At 46.2% G+C, this 25,033-nt stretch overlaps 1 long non-coding RNA gene across 3 annotated transcripts; it reads left to right on the top strand.

The window, feature by feature from the left end:
• Positions 1 to 11,485: 11,485 nt before the first annotated feature.
• LOC141418518 (uncharacterized) lies at positions 11,486 to 22,744 on the top strand. Of its 3 annotated transcripts, none has more exons than XR_012443147.1 (4): positions 11,486 to 12,135; positions 20,221 to 20,298; positions 20,909 to 20,983; positions 22,341 to 22,744. It is a non-coding gene; the product is annotated as an uncharacterized lncRNA (long non-coding RNA). The 3 variants fall into 3 exon arrangements; XR_012443149.1 differs by lacking the exon at positions 22,341 to 22,744 and adding an exon at positions 22,101 to 22,315; XR_012443148.1 differs by lacking the exon at positions 11,486 to 12,135 and adding an exon at positions 12,279 to 12,549.
• Positions 22,745 to 25,033: the final 2,289 nt, after the last annotated feature.

Raw genomic sequence — 25,033 nt, 5'->3', positions numbered from 1 at the left:
ACATTTTGATGATTGCCAATCGCCAGGCGTTATGTTGGGTTCTGATAAGGCAAAGGTTAAAAAATAAAATTTCTGTCCTCAAGGAATTCACACAAGCGGGTGGGGGATGGGCAGGGAACTCTCAGCCCAGTAAGAGGAGCCGAGCCCTGGGATCCAGCGTCCTGGGGGGGTGGGGTGGCTCAGCAAGAGCGACTTCACCCTTGAGACAGAGACAAGCTGAGACTGGAAGGAGCAGAGCAACCTGCCGGGGAGGTGAGGGACAGAGGGCAGGTGTGTCTGCCAGAGAGAAGGCAGGGACAAACAGGGAGTGGCAGAGCAGTGTGAGCTAGAAGCCACCAGCAAGGGTAAATGTAGGCTCTATCCAGAGCTGAAGCTAGAAAGGATGTCAGGGACCAGGGCAGGGGGTTCCAGAAAGCCTCTTCTCTCAAGGTTATGCTTTACCCAAGGGTGATCAAGAAGCCATTAGAAAAAGAGTAGGAGGCCGGCAGCCCATGTCTGTAATCCTAGTTACTCAGGAGGCAGAAATCAGGAGGATCGAGGTTTGAAGGCAGCCCCCAGCAAATAGTTCATGAGACCCTATCTTGAAAAAATCCTTTACAAAAAAAAAGGGCTGGTAGAGTGGCTCAAGGTGTAGGCCCTGAGTTCAAACTCCAGTACCACACACACACACACACACACACATGCACGCACACACACACAAAGCAGGGGTTTCCTGGTCAGAAGTGAGATGTTTGTAGAACTAGGCCTCTAGGCATAATGGTGCAGAGACAAGGAAGAGGGTTGCAAGTTTGAAGCCAGCCTGGGCTACAGTGAGTTCTAGGCCAGTCCAGGCTGTAGTGTGAGACTATGTCAAAAAAGAAAAGGAAAGGAAGGAAGGAAGGAAGGAAAGAGAGGAAGAGAGAAAGAAAAAGAGAGAAAGAGAGGGAGGGAGGGAGGGAGGCAGAAGAAGAGTGGCTCATACCTGTTACTTGGGAGGTTGAGGTGAAGAGGACCACAGTTTGAGGCCAGCCTGGGCAAATAGTTCATGAGACCCATTTCCAAAATAACCAGAGCAAAATGGACTGGAGGTGTGATTCAAGTGGTAGACCACCTGCTTTGCAAGTCCAAAGCCCTGAGTTCAAACCTCAGTCCCACTAAAAAAAAAAAAAAAAGTGGGATGCTGCTTAGCACACAGGGAAATGATATACACATCTGTTTATGCATTTGTTTACTTATTTGGCAGGGTTTTGTTTTGGTTTGGTGGTACAGGGTATTTGAACTTGGGGCCTCCTGCTTGCTAGGCAGGTACTCTACCACTTGAGCCACTCCACCAGCCTTGCTTATTTATTTGGTAGGACAGGGGATTAAACCCTAGGCAAGTGCTCTATAATGCATTTATGTACAGAATTAGAGGGACCGACCTAGGAGACTAACTTATCTCCAGGGTATTCTAGCAAAGAGAAAACACAGCCCTGGATGACAAAACCCAACTGAGCACTTCCTGCCCACTGCCCCTGCTCCTTCTTCCCTCCCTATAAAAGCCTTCGGGTCCCCCTCTGAGTTCCCCAAGCTTTGAGGACGACATGGGACTGATTTCCTTCTCACCATCTTCTGAGTATTGGCTTTTGGGCAGGAGCAGGTAACTTTAATCTGGTAGCCCCATTCAACGTTCATAACCACCCCATGAGGTAGGGATGAGTATCATAGCCACCATAAAACAGATGAGGAAACTGAGTCACCTAAAAGTTAATAACTGGTCCAACCAGTTGAAAAAACTCAGCTTCCATAGAACTAGAAAGTTCTATGAGTGCAGGGCCAGCTGCAAAATCTACACCAAGGGTCTTTAGGCCACGGGCTCACCTGAGCTGTTGAGTTTTAGGTGGTGTTTTGTTTTGTTTTGTTTTGAGACAGGGTCTTTCTGTACAACCTAGGTTGGCCTCATACTCACTTTGTAGCCCAGGCTGACCTCGAACTCACAATTCTCCCATTTCAGCCTCCTGAATGCTGGGATTAGAGGCATGAGCCGTCACACCCAGCTTGGGCTGTGGGTGTGTTAAATAAAGTTTTATTGGAACACGGCCATGCCCATTTGTTCGCATGTTGGGTAAGGCTGTCACATGATGATTGGCAGCGTGGAGAAGTTGCAACAGAATCCAGGTGCACTGGCCATCTGGTCCTTCACAGGGAGCTTGTTGACTCCTGAATTGGGGCGTGGACTTCGTAGTCGGCTTGACCCACTACTCTGACGACCTCCTGAACTCTCAGTGGTAGGGGTGATAAATACAGACGACTTTTGACTTTCTAGCTGGATGCTTCCTTTGAAGAGAAAGCCTGTTTAGGCTCAACTTTTATGCTAATATTTTTGGATTTTATTCATGATCATTTTCCTGGAGCTCTGAACAGTAATGCAAGAGCTAAAATGTGAGTCTGAGTCAGTAATAAAGGAAGGACTCTTCTTCACATTGAGTGAGGCTAAGCCTTCCTGGATGTGACGCCAAAGGCACAAGTGACAGAAGAAAAAGAAAAAAAAAGTAGCTGAATTAGAATCTTATGGTGGAGATGTCAGGGCTGGGGGCCGTAGCTCAGAGGTAGAGCACTTGCCTAGCACTGTGAGGCCCTAGGTTTGATCCCTAGCACTGCAAAACAAACAAATAAATAAATAAAATAGAGATGTTTGGGCCTTGTCCCAGAAATGGGGATTAAAATGATCCGCAGTGGAGTCCACCCATTTCTAAAGGTCCCCAGTTGGTTCTGGACATGGCTGCTCCTGCCTCCTGGGGACAGGTGAGTGTACTTCCCAGGTGGGTAAATTCATTCCACCTGTTCCTGTGCCAGTCCCAAACTCTTGAGTTGTCAACAGTGCCTCACAGCACGAACTCTCCCTGAGTTAAGTACAAACACGACCTCTTCTCATCAGGACCGAGGTGCAAACTCATAAGGGCCCCTTTGTCAGAGAGGTAGGAATACGTAAGGAACTGCTGTGGTGACATGGAAAACAATCTGATGGAAATTTTTTCTGCACCATGCCCTGCTGCATTTAAGTACTATTTCTTTTTTGTCAGTCCTGGGGTTTGAACTCAGGGTCTCATGCTTGCTTGACAGGCGCTCTACCACTTGAGCCACTCTGCCAGCCTGCCCTGTTGTGTTTAGAACCCTGGCAGCCTTGATCCCTGGCTGTAGTGGGGGGAGCCCTAGCCACAGACGTGGGCCACCTGCCTGACTCAGAGGCCTTCCATAGCCTCACTCAGCCTGTATCATGGTCCTTGTGGCTTGCATTAGTCAGGGTTCAATGCAGAAATGCAGACATACAGTGCACCACAAGCTAAGAGTTTTTTTGTTTTTGTTTTTTTAATCTCCGATAGATTTATTTTTTAATTTTTGTTATTTATTTATTTAAAGACAGGATCTTGCTATGCAGGCCAGGCTAGCCTTGAACTAGCAATTCTTTGCTTCAGATGCTGGAATTACAGGTGTAAGTGACCACGCCTGGTTTCAGACTTTTTGTCTTTTTTTTTTTGGTGGTGGTACTGGAGTTTGAACTCAGGGCCTGTGCTTGTTAGGCAAGTGCACTTGGGGGGAGTGCCATGGGATTTGGCACTGTTTGCTAGGCAGGCGCTCTTACTGCTTGAACAACTCTGCCAATGATTTGTGTGTGAGTGTGATGGTTTTTTTCGAGATAGGGTCTCACAAACTATTTGTCTGGCACTAGCTTTGAACCTTGGTCCTCCTGATCTCTGCCTCCTGAATAGTTAGGATTACAGGTGTGAGCCACCAGCTGCTGGCATAGATTCTTTTTTTTTTTTTTTTTTAAGAATGCATTGAGGGGAAAAAAAACAAGGGGCAGAGAACTGTAGGATACAAAATAAATACAGCTGGGCATGGTGGTGCTTGCCTGAAATCCTAGCCCTCCAGAGGCAGAAGCAAGAAGACAGCAAGTTCAAAGCCATGGGCTCAACCTCCATCCACCCCACCCCATCCCCCCAAAAGGAAGAAAAACAAAATAAATACAAATGCAAGCTGTTTTGCTAATTGCTTTGTAACCACAGCAAACTAATCAGAGAATGCCCTGCATAAAATATAATAAAGGTTCAAAGACAGAGGTGTTCCCTTGGCACTGCCCAAGACTTTCGTCTCTGGAGTTTGAACTTAGGGTGCATTCCCTATGTTCTTGATTTGGGGTGGACCACTGTCTGTGGCACGGTCCATGTTCTAACCCAGTTTGAACGGAACGATGGCCATCTGGCCAAGGTGGAAGTAGAGAAGGGGTTTGGTTTACATGTCACAGGACTTCCTAAGTTCCTCCCACAATGCCGTGCCACTTGGGGTGGTGTTCCCTGTTGAGCTCCTTGATCTGAGACCCCATGTCCTTTACTTCTGTTTTGAGGTTTTGATATTTCATTCGTTTGTTTATTGGTGGTGCTAGAGATCAAACCCAGGGTCTCACCACTCTACCCTGAGCTACAGCCCTCCACCCCATCAATGTCCCTTTTTCTTTGCACTATTGGGGTTTAGACTCAGGGCCTCCTACTTGCAAGGTAAGTGCTCTGCCACTTAAGCCATGCCCCAACATTTTTTTCCTCATTTTTTTGGATAGAGTCTCACATTATTGCCAGGCTGGCCTCAGACCACCACCTTCCTATTTCTACCTTCCAAGTAGCTGAAATTACAGACATGGACCACCACACCCAGCACTACCCACAATTTTTTTCTTTTTTTGGCAGTACTGGGGTTTGAAGTCAGGGTCTTGCACTTCCTAGGCAAGTGCTCTACCACTTGAGCCACTCACCAGCCCTTTTTGGTGTTTGTTATTTGCCCAGGCTGGCCTCGAACTTCGATCCTCCTGATCTCTGCTTCCTGGGTAGCTAGGATTACAGGCGTGAGCCACTAGTGCCTGGACACCTTTCAGTTGTACACGGCCACCGTGGAGTGGTGGCTGGCCCGCTGCACTGGTCTCCTGAGGAAGATGCTGGCATGGCTAGGCACAGTGGGGTCTCTGAACTAAGAGATTTAATCTGGAATCAGAATGCAGCTGTAGGCCCTGTTCTCGCCTTCAGTCCCAGAAGACTCTAGGCTGAATGGTGCATTTCTCAGAACATACACACCTGATGTGGAACTGTGAGTGCAGAGTTGTAGAAGAAGTGGGGGAGGGATGGTCCTGCAGGGAAGCTGGAGGGTCAAAGAGGCCTAGCCAGTCCATCTGAGCAGATGAGCACACTCAGCCACCAAAAGAGGACAACCAGGGGTGCTTGTGGCAAGCTGTGCATCATGCAGCTCCCACCAGCAAGCATCTGGGATGGGGGTGGGGAGATGGGGGGCGAGGGGATGGGGGGAATGGGGGGGTGGGGGAATAAGGGGGAGTGCTCAAGCTGCTGTTGGTCCTCAGGGCCAGTGGGGGCCAGAAGAGCTGAGCAGAGGGCAGCGAGGACACACTGGAACCTGCAGGCATCTCTATGTCTATCACCACGTCTACCCGCCATGTTTTTGAGTGATGGCTGCTCTGTCACAGGCCTTTGTGTCTTTCAAAAAGTCTATAGGGAAGAGGCATGTAGGAAAAAGATTGTCACCTTATCTAGGTTGACAGAATACAAAGCACGACAGCTGCCACTTCTTCTCTCACCTCTTCTGGCCATCACCCTTGGTGATGGTTAATCTCGTGTCACCTTCACCAGGCCATGCAATGCCCCATCGCTCTGGGGGAGTCTGTGAGGGGCTTCCAGAGAGGTGAGCACTTGATCAGTAGCCTGAGTAAGGTAGGTGGCCTTCCTGATCCCGGTGGGAACCATCCAATGCATTGAGGATCTGAACGGAGCAAAGCGGGAAGGAAGGTGACTTTAGTCTCTGCTGGACTACATGGCTGGGACTTCCACCATCAGCACTCTTGGTTCTCAGGGTTGGGACTTGGGCTGGGACGTACACCATTGGCTCTTCTGGTTTTTAGGCTTTGGGCTTGAACTAGAAGTACACCACCAGGGTCTCAGCACCATGGAATGGTTTAACCTCCATAATCGTGTGAGTGAAATCCTTATAGCATCTATCTATCATCTCTCTCTCTCTCTCTCTCATATCTATCTATCACCTAGCTACCTAATCTATCATCTATCTATCTACTTATCTATCATCTAACTAACTACCTACCTGCCTGCCTACCTATATATCCATCTAGCATCTATCCTTCCTGTTGGCTCAATTTCTCCATAGAACCCTACCTTGCTCTTCTTCCAGTTTGTGGATGTCACCAAGTTCTTCCCCACCTTGGGGATCTTTCACTTCTAACTGAAATGCTCTTCCCCCTCTCCAGCTCCTCACCTGCTTGTCCTTTTCTTATCCTCTGAGCCCAGCCAGGTCCTCCTTGGCCCAGCTAAGATCATTTTCTCTGGACTTCCACTGTCCCTGTAAGTCTTGTATTTCCTCTCACATATGCACCTTGGCGTAGTACACAAAAAAAGGAAAGGTTTTGATACAAAGCCTGGGGTTCAAATGTACTTGGAGCATTTCTTTCTTGGACCAACTCTGAAGCTCTATGAGGACAGGGACTGTGTCTACTTTATTCACCCTTGTGAGCCCAGGGCCCGGCATGTAGTAGGAGCCTAAAAACTTACTTATTAAATAACTGAACATGGTCATTTTCAAGGTCAATGTTTGATATGGCATTTTGGAGAGAAAAAAAAATTGTTCCTCTGCCTAATACATAGCTTTGTTTTGCTATATAATTTATAGTCTATACATAACAGGACAAAACAAAAAAGCAATATTTAACTTCCCTATCAGCAGGCTAAAAATTAGACTTAGCACACATCAAATCAGCTCAAGTTCCCTAGAGGCCTGGGAAAATAATTTAAAAGCAATTGCTAAGATTTTGTTTGTGGTTTAATGAAAGAAATAAGCAGCTCTCAGCAGGACCGTTAATGGCCAGCAGAGGCATGGAATGTTTCTGTGGCTTAATGGCCCACGGACTTCATTTTCTCTATAGGAACACTTTATCTGAGTAGACTATTTGACTTAAAATATATGGCTGCAGGGGCTGGGGGTGTAGCCCAGTGGTAGAGCGTGTGCTCTGCATGAGTGAGACCCTGAGGTTCAATCCTCTTTCCCTCTTAAAAAAAAGTGTTTGCAAACTTTCCAGGAATATATTCCAGACAGTCCCATCCCAGTGATAACAGAATGTTCTCCTGCCATGTGTGCACTAATAAACCCGGGATGTTTGGGGAACACCTGGTGCATAATAAGTGCATAATAAATGGTAGTCACTCAACTGCATTTCTAGAGCCATTTTCTGCTAAGGATTAAAAGTGCCACCTAAGGTTGGTGGAGTGGCTCAAATGGTACAGCACCTGCCTAGCAAGTGTGAGGCCCTGAGTTCAAACCCTAGTACTGCCAAAAGAAAAAAAGCCACCCAATTCAGCTACTGGTTATGAAAATGTCATTGAAAGATATTTAAGTAGGTAAGTTGAGGAAATTTCTTGGAGAAAGAGTAAAATGAGTATTTTTAAACAGTTATTGGGCCTTACCTCTGCTCCACCTTGAAGCTTAGTTGTAATTCTAGATATCATAGCTCCCCTTCCTTCCTTCCTTCCTTCCTTCCTCCCTTCCTTCCTTTTTTATATTTCTTTCTTGAGACTCTTGCTCAGACTGCCCTTGAACTAAGCCTCCCGTGTGGCTGGAACTACAGACAACAGGCCACCATAGCCCTCCTCTTCTCCTCCCTTCCTCTTCCCACCCCCTTCCTTCTTCCTTTTCTCCTCCTCATTCTCTTCCTCCTTTTCCTTCCCCTCCCCCCACCTTTTGTTTTCACGATGATAAGTAAAATGAAAACTGGAGAAAACATTACTGATTCAGAAAATAAGTCTTTGGAGTAGCGGTCTCAGTATTTGGGGACAGTTCTGATGTTGGGCGTTCTTCCATCTGGTCCCTAGAGCAGAACTCTTCCTCCTGGGGCCGTATCTCAGTGTCCCTATAGCTGGCTACCACCCTGCTCCTGCACCCTTTATTTAAGCCCTGGGGTGCTGAGCCTCTGGGGTGAATTCCTGCATTTCAGTGACGCGAACATGGATGTTCTACCACCATCCTGATTTAGCAGTGGATCCCCAGCCTGCCCAGGTGCCAGAGTCCACCCTGTCCAACAGCCCCACCCTCAGGGGACAAGGCCACCACCCTCTATCTAGAAGGGTTACAATTTTTCTGTATGGCAAAGTGTTGCCTGCATGGAGTAGAATGGAGAGCTGGAAAGTTTTGAGACATAACCAGGAGACCATGGGCTGGCTACCATTGGTGGACAGTTCTCCCCAGGTGGCAAGAGAGGGACATTGGCACAGTTTCCAGACTCTGGCAACTTGTTCTTGTTGAGTACTTGCTTATGTGAGGCTCTGAGGCCTCCCCTTGGTGATGCAGGTGTTATCTGTGTGATCCCTTCCCCCCAGCCCACAGGAAGTCGTTTCAATGGGATGTCTCCTGGTGGCACACTTCACAGCACCTTGTTAGAAAAGCAACTTCCCAGGTCCCCCGCCAAGCTCTACTGAATCAGAATCCCAGGAGGGTGTGGCCAGACCATGTTTTTTTTTTCCCACAAATTCTCCAGGCAATCTTGTGTACCCCAAAGAAGGAGAGCTACTGCCCTGGTCTAAGGCAGTGAGTACATCCTACACCCTACTTCATTCTAGAATCTTCTTGGAAGCTTTGGGCAATGCACTAATCAAAATAATAAGGCATCAGTGGTCCTTGGGGGACTCCCCAGGTGACTCAAATGGGCAGGTGAGTGTAGGAACCAGTGGTCCACTTCAGTACTCAGCACCTTGACTGCGGTCCCCACACCTGCAGCACCAGTGGCCCTGGGCGCTGGGCAGAAATGCAGAATCCCAAGCCCATGGCTGCCCACACAGAATCCCAGGGGGCTCTGCTGAGCACATTCAGATGTAAGAAGCTCAGTCTGAGGTGTGTGTGTGTGTCTGGAACTTTCGGAGGCACAGATCAGTGATTTACTGAAGTCCAGAAGTTGTTGCTTTTCTTTTTGTCATTCTCTGACACTCAGAGAACTTTCCTGTCCCCATCAACGGATGATCTGCGGTGGGGGGATGGGGGGGACAGGGCGGGGATGGGGAGACGAGCAGCCTTGGGGAGAGTAATTAAACTCAGTGAGCACCTCAGGGGGGCTCTGGAGAGTGAGGGAGCCAGCGGGAAACGCTGTAATGAACCTGGGACTCACTGTGGCTGCCACGGTATTAATTACTGCCTTGTCCTGGATGCTCCCAGGAGCTTTCTCAGAAACCAGCTAATTCTTACTCCCTCCACCCACCCTCCCATCTTTTTTCACTCAACCTCTTACCAGATCACTGTCGAGTGACTTAGAAAGTGAAACCCAGGGTGACTCAGAACTGGAATAAGTACACGTCCTGATGTCAGCAAGCAGCAGAGCCCCAGAATGGAAGGGGCTGGCCTGTGACCAAGGGCGACAAAAACCTTATTGCTTTGGATTTTTTTTTTTTTAAACTGGCAAGATTTTTTTGTATGAATCCAATGCGTGTATTTTTAGTTTTTATCCTTAGCTGGAAAGTGATAACGTGGTTCACCCTGTGGAGTCTTTAAGCGCACACTTGCTCCTCTCTGTATGTACCATGACAACGATGGATTTTTTTGGATGCCTGGGTGTCCTGGGCAGTGGGGTGTGGAAAGAGGCTAGGGTTGGGGATGAGGACACCTGGGTCCCTCAGATCAAGTTCCTTTGAGTTGGTAGGTCTGTTTTCTCACTTCTAAAAGACGGGAGTACTGGGACTGGGATGGGACTCAAGTGGAGAGCGCTTGCCCAGCCTGTGCAAAGCCTGGGTTCAATCCCCAGTGCTGGAAATAAAGAAACAAATATAGGGGAGTATGACAGATGGAGGGTGCAAATTCAAATGCCAGCAGGTGCTGTGTGGAAACTCTATGGGCTGAGGGTAGCCCCTGCTCCACCCTATCCCATTGTGAACTTGTGGGGATGCAGATCCAGCCTTGCCAGTTCAAGGGAATCAAGAAAGAGGGAGGGACAAGGGAGGGAGGGAGGAGAGAAAAGAAAGAGCTGGCTCTGGCTTTTCACGTGCAGTTTCCCAACTTATGAATGCTGGAAACTAATACCACTCTTTTTATTTTTTATTTTTCTGCAGAATTTGGAAGCCACACCAGCGTCTCCTGAGGTCATAATCGTCTAAGGTCATCGGGTAACAACTGTTGGATTAACTGATATCCCAGGTCTTTTGAGAACCAGTTTGTGCATCTGCTATGTGTTTTGGGCAAGCGTATCTATGGCTCCAGTTTATTCCTTCACTAAGTATTTGAATATTCATTCTGAGCTGGAAACTCTAGTTGGCAGAAAAAGGAATGAGATGGTGAGCAAATGTGAGAGCCAGGTCACATGGCACAAGAAATAAGAAGGCTAGTGGAATAATTAGGCTTTCAGAATGGCAGGTTTGGCTTTTAGCAAGCTAAGCTATCCTTCTGACCTTTGCTGTGCTCTTCTGTAAAATGGACATAATAGTGTGGCTCCATCAAACCCATGGGAAGATGAGAACCGACCTGGCATGGCAGCGTAAACCTGTAATCCCAGCTACTTAGGAGGCAGAGGCAGGATGATCTAGAGTTCAAGGTTTGCCAGAACAAAGTTAGTGAGACTCTGTCTCAAAAGCAAAATACAAACAAAGGGGCTGGCGTGGTATAGCACTTACCTAGTATGCACTAGGACCTGGGTTCAAGCCTTAGCACAGCAAGAAAACAAAAGATAAAAAGATGAGAACCATACTTACCGATACACAAGTAGATGACTGCCTTAGTCTTTGTGGAATGCTGTGACACGTCATCATACGCTGGGTGTCTTTGAAACCACAAAGATTTATTTCTCACAGTTCTGGAGGCTGGAAGTCCAAGCTCAAGTCACCAGCAGGTTTGGTGTCAGAGGGAACCCACTTTGTAATTCCCAGCACAAGTTCCTACTGCAACCTCACATAGTAGAAGGGACAGGGTATCTCCTGGGGCCTCTTACAAGGCCACGAATCCACCTAGGCGTGCTCTGACCCCATGGCCTAATAATCACCTCCCAAAGGCCCACCTAAAACCGTCACCTTGGGGGTTAGGATTTCAACAAATGAGTCATGGGTGGTGGGCACATCCAGACCACAGCAATGTTCAATTCCTGTGGTCCAGCGTCACTACTGCTTTTGTTATTACCTCTGACTCCTTGGACGTAGGGGTTGGGTTTGCCTGGAATCACACAGTGGCAATTCTTAACTTGTAAGTTTGTTCTGAACATGTAGACTTCAGAGCGGGTTTCCTCATGGAGGCTGCATCAACCGGCTGTGTCCCCAAGGCAAATCTGGAAATGCCTATTTCAGTTACAGAGTGGCCTCAATCTTGCACAATCGCCAGTTAAAAACAGCTTGGTGTGATGCAAATACAGCAGAGGCCTGCAGCTCTCTTAACTCTCTTACAAACGGTGACAAAGGCTTTCTGCCTTCATGAATGGCCCTTGAGACTGGAAGGCAGGATTAGTTAGAAGATCAAGAGCAAGAGGTCACCCTCAAAGATTCTGCAGGGACTCTACAAATGAGGAAGGGCCTTGAAGATGGGTGACTTCCTTCCTTTCCTCCCTCCCTCCCTCCGCTCCTTCCTTCCTCTCTTTTTCTCCCCCTCTCTTCCTCCCTCTTTTCTTTTTTATTTGTGGGCCTGTGTTTTGAACTCAGGGCTTCGTGTTCACAGAGCAGGCGCTCTACCACTTGAGTCACATCTCTGCTCTATTTTGCTCTGGTTATTTTGGAGATGGGGGCTCACAAACTATTTGCCTGGGCTGGCCTCTTACTATGATCCTTCAGATCTTGGCCTCCCAAGTAGCTAGGATTACAGGTGTGAGCCACCCATCCAGGGGAGATCTTTTGAAAACTTAAGTGATGTCTCTTCCTTGCTTCAAACACTCAGGAGGTTTTCCCTTGCAAGTGGAATAAAACCCAGACTGTTTCTGTGCCCTGCAGGGCTCTGTGTGACCTTGCCTCTGCCTAATTTTCCTCTGTCAGACAGCAGTTCTGTCTAACATGTTGTCTTGCTGTGCTCCAGGCTCTTGCATGAGTTGATCTTCTACCAGGAGGATCATCTTGTGACCTCTGCCTCCTCATCAGTCATGGCTCAACTGGTTAAATCAATGTAAGTGAAAATTTAATGTGGCAAGTTCCAAGAAACATTCTATTTTTTGACCCTGGGGTTTGAACTCAGAGTTTCACGCTTGCTAGGCAGGCGCTCAACTGCTGGAGCCACGCCTCCAGTCCTTTTTTCTGAGATGAGTTTTTTTAGAGATAGGGTCTCAGGAACTGTTTGCTGGGGCTGGCTTTGAACTGTGATCCTCCTGATCTTTATCTCCTGAATACCTGGGATTATAGGTGTAACAGTGCCTAGCCTCAGGAAACATTCTTTTTTTTTGGAAACATTCTGAAAAGACCATTGGCACATACTTTTGTCTTCTTTATTTTCTTTTTCTTTTTTTTTTTAAACCTTTTTTCATTCTGCTGACTGGAATGTGACATGATGGCTGGAGCTGGAGGAGCCATCTCAGACCATGAGGTAACCTTGGAAATAGAAACTATGCACAGCAGAGCAACAAAATAGAAAGAGCTAGATTGGTGCTTTTGGCAGAGAGAAAGAGAGAGATTTTAATCTTCTTTACACTTCTCTTATTCTGTGTGTTTTGAAACAGTCTTAGTCTCACTATGTATCCCAGGCCGGCCTCCAACTCACGATCCTCAACCTCGTGAGTGCTGAGAATGTAGACGTGTGCTACCATACCCGGCTGCCACTGTTATTTTAGATTCAGTTAACAACTTAATTCCAGTGAGAGACTGCTCTGGGTGAGGCAGTCCCCTTTCATATCTGTTTGTATGTGTCTTTTTTATTCTTTTGGTGGTACTGGGGTTTGAATTCAGGGTCTTGCACTTACTAGGCAGGCGGTCTATCATTTGAGCCACTCCTCCCTTATTTGTCTTTTCTTCGTGCCTGAAATTACCTATATACTTTATATATCTATATATCTCTATATATAATTATATAATATTATACATATACATAAAATAAATATATCATCTATATATTTTTTTGGTGGGACTGGGGTTTGAATTCAGGATTTCACACTTGCAAAGCAGGCACGCTATCACTTGAGCCACACCTCCAGTCCATTTTGCTCTGGTTATTTTGGGGTCTTGAGGACTATTTGCCCAGGCTGGCCTCTAGCTTTGATCCTCCCAATCTCAGCCTCCCAAATAGCTAGGATGACAGGGGTAAGCCTCTGGCTCCCGGCTGTTATTGATATTTTTATGCATGCTTTTATGAGTCTTCTGCACTCTGGAAAGTGAACACCTGGAGGCCAGGAATTATCTGTTCTGCTCAGTCACTGTTGCGTCTACCCCTAGAGAGTGCCTGGTGCACAATAGGTGCTGAGCAAATATTTGTGACGATTTTTTTTTTTTTTTTGGCATTACTGGGGTTTGACCTTAGGGCCACACACTTGCCAGGCAGGCGCTTTACCACTTGAGCAACTTGACCAGCCCAGTGCTGAGAAAATATTCCTGGCATGAATTGATGAGTACACACCTCTGTGCCAGGGAGGGAGATACACAGATGATTTATACATACTTCCTGAGTGCCTTCCCTGGAAAACTAGCTGTCTAGTGAGAACCGACTATTCAGTTTAAAGTGACAATCATCCTCAATGTATTAATCCAGAACAGTGGCTCTCAACAGGGAGATAGTTTTGCCAATGTCTGGACATACTTTTGATTGTTACAAGTGGGAGGATGCCAAAGACACCAGGAGAGCACAGCCAAGGAGGCTTCTTTTCAACATCCTTCCATGCTGCCGGGTGTGGTGGCTCACGTCTATAATCCCAGTTACTTGGGAGGGAGCAATCAGGAGGATTGGTGTTCAAGGCCAGCCTGGGCAAAAAGTTAACTAGACTCCACCTCAACAACAACAAAAAGCTGAGCATGGTGGCTGGTACCTGTCATCCCAGCTGTATGGGTAACACAAGTAGGAAGATTGGGGTCCAGCCTGGGTCAAAAGTACAAGACGCTGTCCCCAAAAATAACTAAAGCAAAAAGGACTAGAGGCATGGCTCAACTGGTAGAGTGCCTGCCTGTCAAGTGCAAGGGCCCACGTTCAAACTCCAGTACCATCAAAACAAAACAAAATCCCCAAACCCCAACATCCTACAATGCACGTAACAGCCCACCACAGCAGAGAATTAGCTGGCCTTAAAAGTCAGACCAATGCTCAGAAACACTAACCTAGCCAATGAGACTTTCTAGGGAGAAACTTTTCTGAGCTGAACAAGAGTAGAAGCCATGGAGTGTGGGGACGTGTGGATGTGGTCTCCATAGCTTATGAGTGACAGTGTGAGACCAAGCCCCCAGGAGAGGTCAACTGCATTGTCACATCTTCTAAGTTCTCCACCAAGAGGCCAACCCCGGCCATCAACCTTACTTGTCACAAGGCACACACTTTGAGGACAAGTGAACCTAGAATGGGTCAAATCACATGCAGAACTCCAGAATCCAGGCCCAGGAAGCTCCTTGAATGTGTCATCCATACTAGAAAGATCTCTAGTGCTAATTTTCACTTGCCCGAGATTTTCCTCTGGCAGGTAGAGTGTCTGTAGAGCTCAGTGCCGTAGTAAACCTCCTCTCTAGTCCTGGTTTTGTGAAGGATGTATTATCTACACTCACGACCCTCCTGGAGAAAGCTATTTTCTCCTGCAGGTACAGGAATGATGGATGTCGGAGTCCAAATGACAGGACATAAGGAAGGTGGCAGTTTCTGGGCTACTTTGTGTTCCGTCATCTTCCACATTTATTAGACACCGAGGTGCTCAGTGACTTTGGGCAAGACACTTTCTGTCTCTGAACTTGAGTTTCCTCATCAGCAAACTCAAGAGCTTGGACCAGGCCATGGGTTAGCCGTGTCTTAGCTCTAAATAGCCATACTGATCCATCTAGCAGCTGCCGCCCTCAGATGACTCCCAATGGCAGGCGCCTGAGGTTGAAGACAGAAACTGGAAAATAAAAGAAAGTCTGCCTGATTCTTAATATTAGTGTTTCCACCCTCTGAATTCAAAAAGAAAATACCAGCATTAATCTTTGCAAAAGCATTTCCCAAAATGGGTTTCTTAGAAGACTTGGAAACGGGACTGCAGGCCAAAGAAGCCAGGAAGCCTGTTAGAACCCCTTCTCAGAGAGTAATTTTAATACTTTATAAACCCAATGCTTTAAGCCGGGCATGGTGGCACACACCTGTAATCCCAGCACCTCAGGAGGCTGAGGATTATGAATTTAAAGCTAGTCTGAGAGGTAGAGTAAGCCCTGGTCTCAAAAAAACAAAAATAAATTCAGGCACTATAATCCTAGCTACTTGGGAAGCTGAGATTGGGAGGATAGGGGTTCAAAGTCAACCCAGGCAAAAAAGTTTATGAGACCCCATCTCAACGGAAAAAAGCTGGGTATGGTGGTGTGCAGCTGTCATACTAACAATGGTAGGGATGCCAGGCCAACTGGGGCAAAAAGCAAGACCCTATCTCCAAAATAACCAGAGTGAAAAGGGCTAATGCAAGTCCTGAGTTCAAACCCCAGTTCCACCAAAAAAACAACAAAATAAGTCCAATGCTTTTCATTTATTTGATCTCGCTTTTGGAGGTTCTGCCTCAGCATGTAATGACATCACCCTTTGCTCTCTACCTACGTGGAGAGAAAATGATGGGAAGTGCTTAAAAAAACCCCAAAGCACATCTACAGAAACATAGGAATTCCCATCCACCTGATGTGAAGGAACCATCATACTTGGCACACTGTTCATAAAAATCCACTTGTCAGCCTCGTTTTATAGTTATATAGCCCATGATAAAAAAAGAGAAAAATGTAAACCTGGGCGTCTTTGCTGGATTTAGTTAATTCACTAGGAGCCTTGTTGTAGGGAAGGGCAAATAGGTTTTTCTCTCATGGAAACTTTGATCATTGGGTAGTGGCTGCTAGCTGTACTGTGTTGGAAAAGAGTCTAACTGACCCGAACATTGTACGCACGTATGAATAAAAGAAAAAAAAGAAGTAAAAGGAAACAGGCGATATTAAAATAATGTGTATAACCAAATAGATGCAAAATATTGTCACTTCATGTAATCAATATAAAAATATCTGTGAGCTCTTTTCAGTTTGCTTGTTTTGTAAGGCAGGGTTTCACTACATAGCCCAGGTTGGTTCAAAATGACTGATCCTCCTGCTTCTACCTCCCAAGTGCTGGGATTACAGGCATGCGTCACCACTATGCCCAGCTTCCCTCCTTCCTTTTTAAAGCTGAGGAATATTCCGGTGCATATGTCTCCACATTTCTGTTCATCTGGGTTGCCTCTACTTTTTGGCTGTCGTGAATAAGGCTGCCATGATCATAGTGTATAAATATCTGAGTCCCTCCTTTCCACTCTGAGATATATCTAGAAGTAGAACTGCTGGATCATTTGGGAATCCTGCTTTTGTGTTGGGGAACTACACCATTTTACATTCCAGCCAGCGATGCGCAGGGTTTCAGTTTGTCCACACTCTAGCTGATACTTGTCAGATTCTGCTTTTGTTTCTCATAGTCAAACTATATGATATGAAGTGGTATCACTCAGTATGTTGTTTGTTTTGGTTTGTAGCACTGGGATGGAGCCTAGGGCCCTGCGTATGTTAGGGAAATGCTCTACCACTGAGCTACATTCCAGCCCCTTCGTCATTTTGATTTGCATTTCCCTAATGACTAGTGACAAGCATGTTTTCATGTGCTTAGTAGCTATTCATATATCGTCTTTGTAGAAAAGTCTATTCAAGGCCTTTGGCCTATTTTAAAATTGATCATGCTAGTTTTGTTGAGTTGTAGGTATTCTTTCTATAGTCTGCATATTAACCCTTTAGGAAACATCTGACCTGGAAATATTTTCTATCATTGCATGGTGTGTCTTTTTCATTCTATTTAAAATATCTTTTAATGCTCAAAAGTTTAAAACTGTTGTAATCCCATGTATCTATTTTTTCTTTTATGACCTGTACTTTTTTTAACTCAGGGCCTCACACTTGCTAGGCAGGTGCTCTACTGCTTGAGCCACTCTGCCAGACCTTTTTTTGTGATGGGTATTTTTGAGATAGTGCCTCATGAACTATTTTCCCAGGCTGACTTTGAACCGAAATCCTCCTGAGTACCTAGGATTACAGGCGAGAGCCACGGCGCCACACACTTTCAATAGGCTAAAAGTGGCTAGTCTCTAGGTGGAGAGCGACCTTAAATTGAGTTCTTTTGATCAGTTCCTAAGGTTGGAGGTGTGCCTGAAGTGGCAGAGCACTGCCTAGCTAATGTGAAGCCCTGAGTTCAAATCCCAGTACAGCCAAAAAAAAAAAAAGAAAGAAAGACATCAATTCCTTCATAGTGAAAGAACTTGTCATACTGTAACCGCCGCTGGGGCTTCCAACATGTCAGGTCCAGCCACTCACCCAATATGGCAGTTAAGGAGATGAATAGTGGTGAAGGCCAGAGAAAGGTGTTTGGTTCAAGGCACTGACATGAGCTTTAGGCTGACACTGACATAGAGGAGGAACTGGGGAAGGGGAGAAGAGAATGCATAATTAAGCAGTCCCAGGTTGAGTGTGGCCCAGTGGCCCAGAGAAGTTATGTCATTGTTACCACTTGAGGGGAGCAATCTGGTCCCAATGAGATAATTCCTCCTGCTCCCGGGTGTAGCTGCACCATCACAGGTAACTGTCCTCATTGAGAGGTAGGAGTTCCTGTCCTGGGAGGCTCTGCTGTTCCCTTTCCTTGGGGGTGATTTCTGTCCCTTGTCATAAAGATGTCATCAATCAGCCCTATCCTTCCTATCCCATGGTGACTGCAAGAGAGACTCAAAGCAAAGGAGACAGAGGCAAAATGGAGGCAGGGAGGCCAAGCTTTTCTTCTGCTTTTAGTTCCCTGTGGGCTCAAGTAAGGAGGCAGAGCTTTTCAGCAAAAGCAGTTTCTAAGCACCTGTTATGACAGAGTCTAAAAGTTAAACCAACTGAGGGGTCCTTATTTCAAGCCACAGACCACTTTTATAGAATCTTAAGTATTTTATTCTGGGAAGCCCTGTGAGCTCTTTCTCTCTGCTTTTTTTTTTCTTTTCCCCAGTGCTGGGGAAGGAAGTGCTTCACTGAGCTGTGCTACCTGGCCCCTTTGTAGGCATGTTATCAACACTCCTTTCTTTTTTTTTTTTTTTCATTTTTCTTTTATTATTCATATGTGCACACAAGGCTTGGTTCATTTCTCCCCCCTGCCCCCACCCCCTCCCTTACCACCCACTCTGCCCCCTCCCGCTCCCCCCCCTCAATACCCAGCAGAAACTATTTTGCCCTTATCTCTAATTTTGTTGTAGAGAGAGTATAAGCAATAATAGGAAGGGACAAGGGGTTTTGCTGGTTGAGATAAGGATAGCTATATAGGGCATTGACTCACATTGATTTCCTGTGCGTGGGTGTTACCTTCTAGGTTAATTCTTTTTGATCTAACCTTTTCTCTAGTACCTGTTCCCCTTTTCCTATTGGCCTCAGTTGCTTTAAGGTATCTGCTTTAGTTTCTCTGCGTTAAGGGCAACAAATGCTAGCTAGTTTTTTTAGGTGTCTTACCTATCCTCACCCCTCCCTTGTGTGCTTTCGCTTTTATCATGTGCTCATAGTCCAATCCCCTTGTTGTGTTTGCCCTTGATCTAATGTCCACATATGAGGGAGAACATACGATTTTTGGTTTTTTGAGCCAGGCTAACCTCACTCAGAATGATGTTCTCCAATTCCATCCATTTACCAGCGAATGATAACATTTCGTTCTTCTTCATGGCTGCATAAAATTCCATTGTGTATAGATACCACATTTTCTTAATCCATTCGTCAGTGCTGGGGCATCTTGGCTGTTTCCATAACTTGGCTATTGTGAATAGTGCCGCAATAAACATGGATGTGCAGGTGCCTCTGGAGTAACAGTCTTTTGGGTATATCCCCAAGAGTCAACACTCCTTTCAAACATGGTTTCTGAAGTTTGCTAAGTTATTAGGACAATCCTCCCTTCCTGGGCTGGCCTGTTCACCTCAGAGTCATTCCTCCTGTCTCCCTGCTGTGCACAGATGTCCCTTGAAAGAGCCTATGTGAGCTGGCTCCTGGCTGGGTTGGGCAATGAAAGGCTTCCTCCCTGAGGCCACTTGAGGTTGATTTCATCTTCTACTGAAGGTCACAGTTCTGTCTCTTGCAGCTACCTAGCTAAGTTCCAGCCAGCACTTCTTGTCCCACTGGTCCTTGGGCCAGCCATTCATTGACATTGCCTATGGCTGCCTTAGCACTGCATGGCAGAGAAGTTGCCAGAGAGACTGTCGCCTTCAGAACTAAATGCATGTTCTCTCTGGCCTTGGACAGAGAATGTTGGCTGGCACCCGTGCTACACCCAATATGCCAGGTGTATAATTAGTGGGTCTCGGTACAAAATGGACAGGTGGACTTGCTCTAATGCAGTGAGCATTTCAGCAGCTGAACCAACCTTAAGGGCCTTGGAAAGGGACAAATGTGAACGCACAGGGCACCTATTCTTGATAATCCCTGGTGTCGGAAGTCTGCGAGACTGCACAGTGCACGAGCATGGATTCTGCATGGACAATCCAGGTAGCAGTCCAGTTCCTTGGTCTGCTTTTGTGAGTCTTCAAGCCAGTGACTGCTGGTCTACACTATGGATCTATTTCACTATGTATCTGTGATATGAGGGAAGTAGAGACCATTTCTTGCAACAGTAAATCTTCCTTTTTTTTTTTTTTGTGGTGCTGAGGATCAAACCCAGGGCTTCGTGCATCTCTCCTACTGAGCGACACGCCCAGCCCTCTTCCGTTTTTTCAAACATCCTTCTCTTGCCTATCTGCCTTACTGCAGGTGTGCAATAACTTCTTGACTTCTCTTAGAGTTCACGTATTTTCTTTTTAATACCCTCAAGCAGGTTTGACAAATAGTTCGAACACTCCCTTTTTTTTTTAGAGGTCAGAAAAGTTTTATTTGCAGAAAAGAGAAAGGAAAGGCCACATGGAGGATGTGCAACGGGACCAGGAAACTGGTAGTCCTTTTTTGTTTTTGTTTTTGTTTTTGGTACTGAGTTTGAACTCAGGGCCTCATGCTTGCTACTACTTAAGCCATGATCCTAGCCCTCTCTTTCATTACTTTACAGGTTTGAGACCTCATCTTCGCATCACCTTGACAAACGAAAGGGAAATGCTCAGCATTCCAAAATTGTGACTCTCCAGAGGTAAGCACAGGGGTTTTCACTGTAGGATGTTCTGTGAGTCCCCAACAAAACTCACATTCTTTAAAATCACATGTGCTCACAGGGTTGATGAAGGAAATATCAAAGCCCACCTGTTACTTCCTGTGCTCTGAGACCAGAGGGCTAATAAAAGTGCTACATCAAGTCTGGAGTAGTGGCTCAAGTGGTGGGGTACCTGCCTAGCAAGTGCAAGACTATGAGTTCAACCCCCAGTATTGCCAAAAAAAAAAGAGAGAGAGAGAGAGAGAGAGAGAGAGAGAGAGAGATAATTCAGGACTAGGTGTGTAGTTCAGTGCTTAGCATGTGCAAGGTCCTGTGGTCAGTCCCTAGCACCAAATAAGTAAAAGAATACTAATTCACACCCAGGGAGAACAATAGCCCAGGCAGGTTGTCATGTTTGTGGCTAGAGATTGTCTTCTAGGATGCTAAAAATACACAAAAACATGGTTGGGTCATGGCTGAAGTGGTAGATCACCTGCCTAGCAAGCATGAGTCCCTGAGTTCAAATCCCAGTACTGTAAAAGAAAGAAAGAAGGAAGGAAGGGAGAGAGAGAAAGCGAGAAAGACAAAAATGTGTAAACTCTGGTTTCAGGGCCTGAGACTTCATAGATGAAGTGGAACTTAACATCAACATCCACCTGCCAGAAACATGGTCCCGGGGACACTGGTATACACTCTTCTCCTTCCCTCCTCCCTTCCTTCCACAGTGCTGGAGATGGAGCCCAGAAGATGCTAAGCAAGCTCTCTACCACTGAGATATATCTCCAGTCTACCATGGATTTTTGCCTGTTTTTTTGAGACAGGAGGATCTTGCTATGCAGTGTTGGCTAGCTTAGAACTTGCCACGTAACCCAGGCTAGCCTCAAACTCACAGTCCTCCTGCCTCTGCCTCCCAAGGGCTGGAAAAGTGTATGTGTGTGTTTTCCACTGGTACAGTGTGTGCTTACCATATGCCCCAGTGCTCATCCTCCTCCTCCAAAGAAAAAGAATGTTCCTTCTAATAGGCCCCTCAGAAGGTTTTTTAGGTAGAAGGTGTCTTTGGTATCAGATAACCCAAGGTTCAAATCCAACTTCTGCCAGTTGCCGGCTATGTGAACTGGGCTAAAAGACTTGCTAAACTTTCTGGATACAATTTCTTCCTATGTAAAAATGGGGAGTTGATAGCATTTACCTCCCAGAATCTGAGAAGTGTTGCTGGTAAGAAGTAAATATAGTAGGCGGAGCGCTGGTGGCCCATGACTGTAATCCTAGCTACTTGAGAGACTGAGATTGGGAGGACTGCAGTTCGAGGCCAGTCCCAGCAAACAGTTCATGAGATCCCATCTCCAAAATAACCAGAGCAAAATGGACTAGAGGTGTGGCTCAAGTGGTAGACCACCTGTTTTTCAATAGCAAAGTTCTGAGTTTAAACCCCAGTTCTGCAAAAATACTTAAATAAATAATAATTCTTAGTAGGTGGCCATTGCTTTTTTTTTTTTTTTTTTGGCAGTACTGGGGTTTGAACTCAGGTCCTGATATTTGCTAGATAGGCACCCTACCACTTGAGCCACTCCACCAGCCTTTTTTTGTGTTGAGTATTTTCAATAGTTCGGGTCTCCCAAACAAAGCCTTGCTGGCTTTGAAGCTTGATCCTCCTGATCTCTGCCTCCTGAGTAGCTAGAATTAGAGGTATGAGCCAGTGGCAGCCAGCACCGTTGCTATTTTAACAAAATGGGGAGACACGTGGTGTCTGCTTTTAACCTGGGCAGCAAAAGCCAGGCTCTCATTAGTCTCCCTTCATTCAGGTCTTTGCCAGCCTGGCTCCTTGGCGCCTACCTGTAATCTCAGGTACTCAAGAGGTGGAGGCAGAAGGATCTCAAGTTTGAGCAAGCACTCCCCAAATGTCTGTTGGAGAATAAAGGATTCTTTTCCCTATTGTATTTCCTATTCCTGTCTCCCTTCCCAGAGTGACATAAGCTCAGCCATCTGTTTCTCCCTTTCTAAAAGCCACTGCAAGCCATGCTTTTTCTGAAAACCTCTTCCAGGGCCCTATGGGGAGATTCTCCTGAAGTGACATGCCTGGGGACCATCCAAACACCATGCCCAGCAATGTGACCTTCGAATCATTTGTGCACAAATGACCTCATGGAGCAAGCCCTGTCCTTGGCATGGAAGCAGGGATCATTTTATTGTTGACACATATAAAATCTATTAAAGAGATTAATGGGCCAGGTGCCAGTTGCTCACTCTTATAATCCTAGTTACTCAGGAGGCAGAGATCAGGAGGATCGAGGTTCAAAGCCAGCCTGGGCAAATAGTTGGTGAGACCCTCTCTCCAAAAACCCATCACAAAAAAGAGCTGGTGGAATGGCTGAAGGTGTATGCCTGAGTTCAAACCCCAGCATGGCAAAGAGAGAGACAGACAGAGAGAGAGAGAGAGAGAGAGAGAGAGAGAGATTGATTAATGGTCTAATTTCACCAAGAAGCTCTGAGGAAATCCTTATCCCTTCCTTTCTTGGTGGGCTCTTTAATTCTGTCAGTAAAGAGTTAAGCTGTGACATCTGATTTCTTTTAAGAAGACAGGCTACTCACATAATAGGCTAATTGTTGGTTAAAATAAATGATAGGGGACATAACAGGGACAAGCAACTGTATGTGTGCTGTCTCAGCCCACCTGTCACCTTCGGCGAGTCATGTCCTCTGTAACCGTCTGTTTTGTCAGCCATAAAATGGGACTAAAAAGAGCAACCGACTTTATGTGGTTATCTTGAGGCGTCAACAGGTGACGAGTTAGTTATGTAAAAGCATGAGTGCCTTGCCTGGCAAGTCTTAAGAGCTGGATAAACGTTAGCTATTGTTATTATGCACTGTATTATTACATCATCATTGTCATCGGATTTGGGTGACTTCCAAGCAGGACAGTAAATGCTGACAGTTGTGCTCTCCTTTACTTCCTGACCTTCCCAACACCACCATCACAATCCTGTGGGCCTGGTTCTTAGGTGAGCTACTTTAGAAGGCTGGGAAGAACTAGGGGAAAGACATCACTGGGAGCCACAAAGCACTGGGTGTGGTGACAAGGGCCTGTGCTCCCAGCAATTGGGAAGGATGAGGCAGGAGGATCGCTTGAGCCCAGGACTTCCACACTAGCCTGGGCAACATAAGGAGCCACTACCCGCCCACACGCCCCCCCCCCCCATCTCCTAATTAGAAGAGAAAAAAAAAAAAGCTGTGGTTGAAACACGAGGATAAAACCAACCGAACTCGAACGCTATGATGCTAGGAGCTCCTACTCAAAGGAAGATGTAATATTTCTGGCCAGACAGTACTAGTCAGTTAACATTTGAAGGAAAAGACTCCTTCCACAGAATCTAAGCCTTCAGAAATTCACCTACTGGGTACAGGAAGGAGATAGACACAGTATACCTGTTAAAATGTTAAATGACAACTATATAAACAATAGATGGCAGTGACTTGCTGCTGGAGAGTTCAGTTGCATAATTTGCATCTTATTTACATATATCCCTAGGACTGGTTTAAGCAAAAGAACAGGAGACAGCCGTGCCAACCCGGCTCTGTGGTGTTTGCCTGTAATCCCGGTTACTCAGGAGGTAGAGGCAGGAGGAGCTCAAGTTTGAGGCCAGCCTGGGCAGCTTAACCAGTCTGTCTAAATAAACAGAAGAGAAAGGAAAGAAAGGAAGGAGGGAGGGAGAGAGGGAAGAAGAAAAGGAAGGAGGAAAAGAAGGAAGGAAGGTTAAAAGAAAGAAAAGAACACTGTGCCAATTCTTAGGCAGCTCAGGCCAGCCAGGGGGACTGTCACCGTCCTATATTCTCTACTTTGTAAGTTACAGGTATCTTCCCATGAGTATCCCCTTGTGTTATTTATTGTCTGGGGTGCACACAGGCTGCTGGGCAGCACGTCTTGTGCCCTGATTCATTGAAGCCTTGGCCCCTGGGCACGCTGAGGCAGCTGAGTAGGGGTTTCAAATGTGGCCTGAGGTTTCCCTGCCAAATCCCTTCAGTACTAACTATAAAAATAGCCCTTACTGAGGGACTGACCTGTGACAAAGGTTTCCTAGCTGGGAGAAAGATCAAGAAGGCTGCCGGCTATTTTCTTCTTTTAAAAATCTGTTCTCATGTCTCTGTGATGTGGATTTCTTCTTAAGACTGTGTTTTTAAAATCACCCTTGGACTTGAGTCTCCTGTTGGAGAGTGAAATCCCTCAATCCTTCATGTCTAATTGGGGTTAATCCTGGGCCAGATATAGGATTTAAAGAAAACAAAAGAGAGACCTGTATCTTTTTGTTGACTGGGGAAACAAATTTGAGTGTCTCACTTGGGAATTTGGAGGATCTTTAGGAAAATCCTGGTGGTCAAGGGCTTTGGGGTTGGTTTGTACCCAGATCCTGACTCCAGAGTTTTTCAGGAGTTAAGAAAGGGTCACTCACAGGTGACTCATCATTTTTGAGGTCTTAAAACACATTTTTTTATTGTTTTATTATTCATATGTGCATACAACGCTTGGGTCATTTCTCCCCCTTGCTCCCACCCCCTCTCTTACCACCCACTCCGCCCCCTCTCTCTTCCCCCCACCCCCTCAATACCCGGCAGAAACTATTTTGCCCTTATCTCTAATTTTGTTGAAGAGAGTATAAGCAATAATAGGAAGGAACAAGGGTTTTTGCTAGTTGAGATAAGGATAGCTGTACAGGGAGTTGACTCACATTAATTTCCTGTG

This window comes from Castor canadensis, chromosome 17 (genome assembly GCF_047511655.1).
Source record: "Castor canadensis chromosome 17, mCasCan1.hap1v2, whole genome shotgun sequence".
NCBI lineage: Eukaryota > Metazoa > Chordata > Mammalia > Rodentia > Castoridae > Castor > Castor canadensis.
Note: the sequence above shows the minus strand (reverse complement) of the source record. Positions and strands in the feature narration are given on the sequence as shown.